An 8436-nucleotide genomic window follows, 5' to 3' on the forward strand; every position below is an offset into this window, starting at 1 on the left:
GATGGGCAGATTGTCTTCTAAATCCAAATCCAAGTTCTTCCAACTTGCTGCCCATCATCAGGGACCCCTGAGGTCCTGGCCCCTCCATAAACTCTATTCTGACTGGTACCCACTTTGAATGCCCTAGGTCCCTCTCAGACGCATGAATTCTTACCAATAAATGATAACCATTCACATCTCAGATGCACTATGGCAAACTACCTACAATGATGTTGGGACTCCAAAGCTGCTCCTGGTTAAACTGTTGGTGGCTTACTGCGAGAGAAAATGCATGGTGATTGTTCAAAAATGAATATGCTTACAGTAAATATAAGGAATACAAGGTAACTTATTTGTAGAGTTATTTACAGGTTCAGCCACAAGAAGTGCAAACTACAACTACAGTTCACGCTCAATGATGCATCTTTGTTGCTTAAACTGGATGGACTTTTTTCAACCAGATTAACTATGTAACTATGTATTGTAAAATTTAACCTCTTTTGCTTTATCAATTTTTGATACACATTAACTTATTGTGAAATTAAATTAGCATTTTACAGTTAAGAAATTATCTTTTTATGACAAACAAGTGTAGTTTTCAAGGACAACTTTACCTTTAAAGCAAGGATGGCTGGATGGAGGAGTCACTTAAGTATTTAACCAAGTGGGCTGCACTCAGGGTAGTGAGGGCATTAATTAAAGGAAGAATATACTAAAAGTACATTTGTCCTTTACAGTTACCTCTTTCACCCAGGTATAGGTACGTATAGTTTATCAATGCCTATTAATTCTGTGGTTAATGGAAAATTGTGCCCCATCAGAATTATCTTTCTAAACAACTGGGTTAAGATTAAAGAGGTTTTCTGCTTTACCAGTAGACTTTGATAATTACAAGGCCAAGGTTCCACTTCCTCCATGACACAGCTTTTCAGCCTACTACATACTGTAATTTAATGCCCCTCCACTGTTTATATTTTGCTGTATGTTGGTGGGCAGGTATGCAGAGTAGTCACTTTTATGGTTTCATTCCAGAGACTTCAAGAAATCCCTCACTCATCATCATGTTATATGTTCCACTGCAGCAGTACATTTATACTGCTCGTCTGTAAATACATTTCAAGTTTAAAGGGAAACTATAATTGTTATGGGTCAATTTACTATAGTTTTTCTTTTACATGTATACACACGTGAAAAACTTTGTCAAATCCTCCCCCTTGCTATGAGTGACAGGTGATTTACACATCTCGTGCACTAGCTTAAGACATGCAGTAATTTTTAATTCCAACCCCTACTCCTTTCTTCAGCAGCTCTGCAAGGATTGGCTGTTCCACACCTCAGCATGATTTGGCATGCTGAAGTCATGTGGTTACTTTCCTGTCTTTTCACTGGATTTTAGATATCATAGCAGAAGTTCAGTGTTAGAAATACACAGGAGAAAATGCATATTGACAAGGGGAGTGTAGAGGTGGGCGGGGAGTCTACTGACATCACGACTCCACCCACCGAGCTCCAGACAACAGACCCACCCACAGAATCTGCAGTTTTTCAGGTCTAATAACAGACAGAGAGGAGACATTTGACAGGTAAAGATACATGCAGGAGCCATGCATATCCTTATAGATAACCCCTATGGCAGTAGTTTAGAAAGGATGACATTGGGTTTACATCCACTTTAAGGCATAATTTGTCTGATTGTAATTGAGCCATAAGATAAGGGAGAAGTCCCTGTTGTTTAAACAGCAGCCTCCCTTTGACAAAACACAGAGGGGTTGATTTATTAAAGGCAAAACAACTGTGCACTTTGCAAAGTGCAGTTGCGTCAGAGCATAAAATGAGGTAAAGCTTCACTTTGCAAAAAATATCCAATCATGAGCAAGGAATGAATGAAAAAACTAAATTTTTGCTTGCACATTGGATGATGGAAGTCGGCAGAGTTTTTGCTCATTTAGGTGTCCGTTTATGAAGCAGTGAAATCTATTCACTGCTTCGTTCTCCGGCATTCACAGTGAAGATCTTTCTCCTCTGTGTGCCTGTTTATGAAGCTTTGTAGATCGCTTCACCTTTGGAGGAGTGAAGAGATCTACAAATGCTTCAAATAGTGGAGAACGGCCCCTGATACTGGAATCTCGTGAGACTTTACGAGATTACAGCACCAGAAATACAGAGATGTCAGTTTATTAAGCGGTGATAAATTATCACCGCTCAATACACGGACGATTAATGTTAATAAAATAATGAGTCCCCCTACATTATATACATATGTATACACACACACACATTATATATACATGTATATACACACACATTATATATATATATACATATACACATTATATGTATATATATGTATACACATAAATATGACAGGGGGACATGCTTACAGTGTTGGGGGGTCTGAACGAGGCATAAGGAAGTTAAAAATCTTCCTCCTTCCCCCTCAGATCCCCCCAGATTTCCTCTTCACTCCCCGATTCACCACCTCTGAGCTGGTGAATCGGGGAGTGTGAATTCTGACTCAGATCGCCAGTGAAGCAGTGAGATCACCGCTTCATAAACTGGCCCTTACTGTGTCATTCATGAGAATTCTCCGCGTGTAGAGATAATCGGCGGGAGAACAAGTTCAAACATGTTCTCCCCCAATTATCACTGTTTCATAAACTGTTTATGGACTGTGATCAGCGGTGATCCTCGGGATCACCGCTGATCACTGCTTCATAAACGGACACCTTACTAAGCTCTGGAGCAACTGCATTTTACAAAGTTCACAGTCTATTTGTTCTTAGTAAATCCACCTCAGAGCATCTAAAATGTAAAAATAAAGCCTAAAGGGTTGATTTACTTAAGGCAAATATACTGTGCACTTTGCAAATGCAGTTGCCTCAGAGCTTATTAAATGAGCAGAAGCTTCCATCATCCAATCATGTGCAAGCAAAAATGCTGTTTTTTAATTTTCTTTGCATGTGATTGGGTATTCTTTGTAAAGTGAAGCTTTACCTAATTTACTAAGCTCTTGAGCAACTGCACAGTCTATTTGACTTTAGTAAATCAACCCCAAAAGCTCCTCCTAGATCACATTTCATGTTAAGGGATGGTTCACACTGCGTTTTTCTGCAGGGGCATGAAAAATGCAACAGGGCTGCATTTTTAGGAACTGCTCTGCAGGTTTCTGTGTGCCCCTGCATTTTTATGCAAGGTCACTTAACTCAGCTGAGTGTCCATGCATGAAAATGAATGGAATGTTACTTTGTGACATTCCATTAGACCTCTTTCACACGGAGGCATTTTTCAGGCGCTAAAGGGATAAAAATAGCACCTGTAAAGCGCATGAAAAACACCTCCCCTGCAGCCCCAGTGTGAGAGCCGGAGTGCTTTATACACTGGAGCACTAGCACACTGGCGCTACCTGCTGGGGCTGCAGGGGAGGTGTTTTTCAGGCACTTTACAGGTGCTATTTTTAGCCCCTTAGCGCCTGAAAAAACGCCTTCAGTGTAAAAAAAATGCCTCCAGTGTAAAAGGGGTCTAATGGAATGTCACAAATACTTTTCGGGCACATTTAACACTTTCTTCGGCCGCTAGTGGGGGTTAAAAGCGCCCCGCTAGCGGCCGAAAAGTGCAGCTGAGATTACAGTAAAGCGCCACTAAAACTAGCGGCGCTTTACCGCTGATGCGGCCTGCTATCAGTGTGAAAGGGGTCATGTTTGGGGAAAAAAAGAGGAAACAATGCTTTATGTTATAAAAAACACAAGGTACTGTCACCTTTTGCCAGCAGCTGCAAGCACTACCCGCAAAGAAAACAGAACGTTTTTCTCTGCACGTAGTGTGAACTTACCCTTACCTAAATTAAATGTGAAAACTACAATTAAGAATTCTGACTATAATGATAAATTCATTGTGTATAAAGCCAATACACATTCTTCTTAAGAGGATGTTAAGGATGGAGGTAGATAAATTAAAGTCACCAATAGTGTTAACATATGAGTGCAAGTCAGATCAGTAACAGAATCTGGCGCAGCTGTGCATAGTAACTAATCAGCTTCTAACTTGTACAATTAAGCTTTGACAAGTTTTGACAATACCTAGAAACTGATTAGTTACTATGCACAGCTGCGCCGGATGGCGTGTGCACCGGATTTAGTAAATCTCCCCCTTTGTATACATTTCATGATCAGAGTTCAATGAATCTTAGATCCTGAGAACTAATTTAGTGTGCATTGGTTAACTTGACGGTAACTCTATGCATCATTTACTACCTAATATATGCTGCATTATGACACATAAAGCATGTAAAGCTTTTATTTGGTACACTACTTTAAGACATTTCCTGCTCGTGTTTTTTATTATAAACTAAAAAAAATGATTTATTTATTTATATTACACTTCTTATTTCTATTTTTACACACTGTACTGCACATTGACAACTGAAGCATGTGGGTTTATTTGTAAAAAAAATCACACTAATTTCTGATCACTTGTCTTAGACCACCAGCTGTCAGTGGTAAAGCAGTTTCAGCACAAGTAGAATGCACAGATGTGTGCTCTTTCTGAAATAGATGTGTGCTCTTTCTGTAGATTAACGTACTCTCTGAATGAGTTGCTGTATATTGATGCATGTCAATAATTTTTCCATGTACACTAAAGCCTCGTACACACGATCATATTCTCCGCAGACAAAACTTCAGACTTTTGTCAGAAGGCGTGTGCCTGGATTTTGTCTTGCATACAAATGGCAAGGAATTGTCGGCCAACAAACACAAACGTACTGATGTACTATGTGGTTTTTCAGCTCTTTAGTGCCACCCTTTGGGCTCCTTCTGCTAATTTCGTGTTATTAGAAGTTTGGTGAGTGTTGATTCATGCTTTTCATTCACGCTTTTCAGTTTGCTTCAGAAATGCTGTTCGTCAACCAGCCATGTTGCGGAATCAGAGGAGATAACGTTATTTATTATTGGCCTTGGAGTTATTGCTTTGCCCCACGCCCAGTCCAGGAACAGGAGGAGGACGATATCTTGGACCAAAAATTGGTTGCTTTATTAATCATGACCAATTATGTCATATGCCTTTGCTGCGGGATCTCCAGGAGAATAATCCGGATGATTTTCGGAATTATCTCCGGATGACCCCTCCCTGCTTTCACCAACTCTTGGCATTGTTGACCCCCTATATTAAGAAGCAGGACACATGCATGAGGATTTTTTGGTTGAATAATGATTTGATTTGGTATATTTTCTATATTTTTGGATGCATAGAATGCACTTTTTGGTTAAGTTCTTTTGGCAGATAGCATGTCGAATTTTATTTGTTTTCTTTTTTTAATGCACAATAAAAAAATTGTGGAGAATAATACCTGGCTATGTGTTTTACTTCAAGTGACAGTTTGGGAGTAGGCAGTTACATTTAAAAAAATACAATGTAAAATTAACAAGGGACACCAACATAGTTGTATCTTTAATCTTAAAAACTACAGGATAATGGTGTTGTGGTAACTTGCACCAAAAAAATAAAAAAAAATAAACAAACATAATAATATTCTTGATATCACTAGAAAAAAAAGCCTTTGAAAATTTGTTTGCCTTAACTCCATCAGTATCACCAGCAAAGCAGCTTCATTATTATCCCATTAAAGAAGAAGAGAATTGTGCGCTGCATTTCATAATTTGCAGCGTCACGAATGTTAATTCTCCATTACGAACGCTAGTTTACAAGACCGACCGCTTCTGGCTCTCCCTTGCTTCCAAGCATGCGTGTTTGTACTTTGGACTTTTGTCCGACGGACTTGTGTACACACGCTCGGAAAATCCGACAACAGACATTTGTCCACAGAAAATTTTAAAACCTGCCATCCAACATTTGTCCATGGAACAACTGTCTGATGGAGTGTACAAACGGTCGGATTTTCCGCCAACAGCCTGTCATCACACATTTCCCGTCGGAAAATCCGATTGTGTGTATGTGGCTTTGGGCTCCATACACAGCATTTTTTTTTCTTTCAAAAGTTTTTTATTTAAGTTTTTCAGAGAAAATACAGAGTTGTTGATACAGTCTTTTACATAGTGGAATAATAAATCCATAGTAATGCAACGTATAAGAGAATGAATTTCAAATAGATATATTTAGAAACAACTGTGGTTAGTGGGCGTAGGCACATCAATCAAACATAAGGGGGGGAAGAGCCTCCCCTCTCTAGACACCCCAAATGGGTACAAGCTGCATCATGGAAAGGGGAGCGGCACATCCAACCCACAGACCAAATGCTACTTAAACTAGCGGGCACACAGCATTTTTTTAAGCTCCTAGACGCATTAGCATTTTTTTTCCTGTTCCTAGAAGCTAAATAGTGTTATCCTATGTGCCCATGCGCACTGCTTTAGGCTATTAGCATTTTTTGAGCTTCAGCGTCTAGGAGCAGAAAAAAAAAATTGTTTTTGTAGTTTCTTGGAGCATTTTTCCAGCAAGAAAAAAAAATGCTTAATGCTCCTAACTGCTCCTAAATGCTAAAATGCTACTAACAGCTTTTTTTTAGCTTTTTTCTTCATGTACTGCAAAAACGCTAATAAAATACTAATGCTCCTAAATGCTTCTAAAAGCTACTAAAATGCTACTGGAAGCTGGCACAAAAATGCTATTATCAGCATTTTTCATCCAGCATTTTTTTCTAGCTTTTTTTGAGCTTATGAAAAATGGTCTATTTTATTGAATTGGAATATAAAAGCTGCAGCCTAACACCTCTTCACTTCCATACAGGCATTCCCTGCATGTAAATTGCAATTATCATACTATCATGTGTGTTTGTAGAGCATATGCACCAAAGCAAATCTATATATTTACATTTTCTTTTCCAACTTTGCGGAACAGATGAACAAAAATGTAGATTATTGCACATTTAGGGACATATTTATAAAGCATTAATTCAGTGTAGGTGAATTATTTGCTGTCATTTAAAACACATGCACCAGGAAGATACACCTGTAGTGAATGTCACATTTACTGATAAAATACACAAATCATTGGTAAACTTGCTCAAGCACATGTGAAACTGCATGCCGTAACGCGCATTATAAGGGTGCATTAATGCATATGCGTGAAAGCCTCCTAGATCATTATCATGAAATTATGTTACCATGGTCTTTGACAACATTGCATTATTTAATACGAAGAGATGTCCATTTATTTAAACATGCAACTGCAGCCAAGACAAAAAAAAATGTGGCCTGTCAACCAAGGAGTGTTATACAGTAACCGCTGCTGGAATCCTCCTCCGTACCATACCAATTAATGTTCTTACGTCTACAATAAATAGCAGGGTTCCAACAGTCCAATTCCAAGGAGGTATGTCAGAAAAACTCACCACAAATTGCTGAAGCATTTCCTCTTTTCACTTCAAAATGTGAGAACGAAGCATCCAAGCAGTGCTGTTTCAGTTTCCACTACTAGTCAGGGCTGCTGCGTAATCAATGCCGGTTATAGAAAAGAACATAGCACAGTTTGGATTGGAAGAGTCCCTGTGTTGATTCCTGATACAGTGAGAAATACCACAGAAGAGTTGGCAGGTGGAAATTCACTTGAACTCTGGGAATCCCTGGCATGAAATGCCACAGTTCTGCTTGGTCAAGGAGGAGGAGGAACTCTGTTCAAAATGACTTTTAGGTGGTGTCAGGCTTTAGCATCAAAGTAGTTTACACATTCTAGTAAGGCTTATTATCTTTAAGTGCTTTTATCTGCTACTCTAAGTTTTCTTAAACATACAGGCTTTTCTAATGATGCTAAAAAGAAAGTGTAGCAGCCCAAAGCAACCAATCAGAATTTATTTCATAAAAGAAAGATCACTACATGTTGGCCATTGATTGCTCTCTTTTAGAGATAATATAACTGAACATCTGCCCCTACCTAATCACATCAATGAATCCGTATATTTTTACAGTATCAGCCTGGCTGTATTGGGTTTCCTTGTTTAGGTTTTTCCCCCTCTGTTTTCCCCTGGTGATCTGGCTATTTACACACCACCTGTATTATACAGATATCACTCTGAATGAATGAGCACAAGGGGCACAATTGGGCAGCAGCATTGTCAATCTGGGGGGGGGGGGGGGTGTTAGACGTTTAGAAGTATTAGCAGATTTAAATACAGTAAAAAATTGAAGCTGAACTCCAGCTAATACTTTATAATCAGTTACAGCAAACAGTTGTTTTTACTTTTGGGATAAAGGTTTTACATAAATAAATAAAACTGCTTATTTTAAGCACCCCTGCCATTGTTAAATTGTCTGTTTCATAGAAACATAGAAAAGTGATGGCAGAAAAAGGCCAAGTTGTCCATCAAGTCTGCTCATTTTCTTTTAACATTTTTCTTATGGTTTTTGTTTTTTTTGTTTTTTTTTGAGGTTTGTTTGTTAACTTTTTTTGTCTGAATATAGATCTATGTTTGTCCCAAGCAGGTTTAAAGTGATTTACTGTTGACTG

General features: G+C 38.7%; 1 protein-coding gene across 1 annotated transcript in view; it reads right to left on the reverse strand.

Annotated features, from left to right (window-relative positions):
* The window catches only part of LOC141110875 (serine/threonine-protein kinase SBK1-like), an 88253-nt gene extending 80733 nt beyond the window's left edge, over positions 1-7520 (reverse strand). The window contains exon 1 of the mRNA XM_073602578.1: positions 7325-7520. The gene's annotated coding sequence lies outside the window, so the exon portion shown is untranslated. The remainder of the gene's footprint in view (positions 1-7324) is intronic.
* Positions 7521-8436: the final 916 nt, after the last annotated feature.

Source organism: Aquarana catesbeiana, linkage group LG10 (assembly GCF_042186555.1).
Source record: "Aquarana catesbeiana isolate 2022-GZ linkage group LG10, ASM4218655v1, whole genome shotgun sequence".
Lineage (NCBI taxonomy): Eukaryota > Metazoa > Chordata > Amphibia > Anura > Ranidae > Aquarana > Aquarana catesbeiana.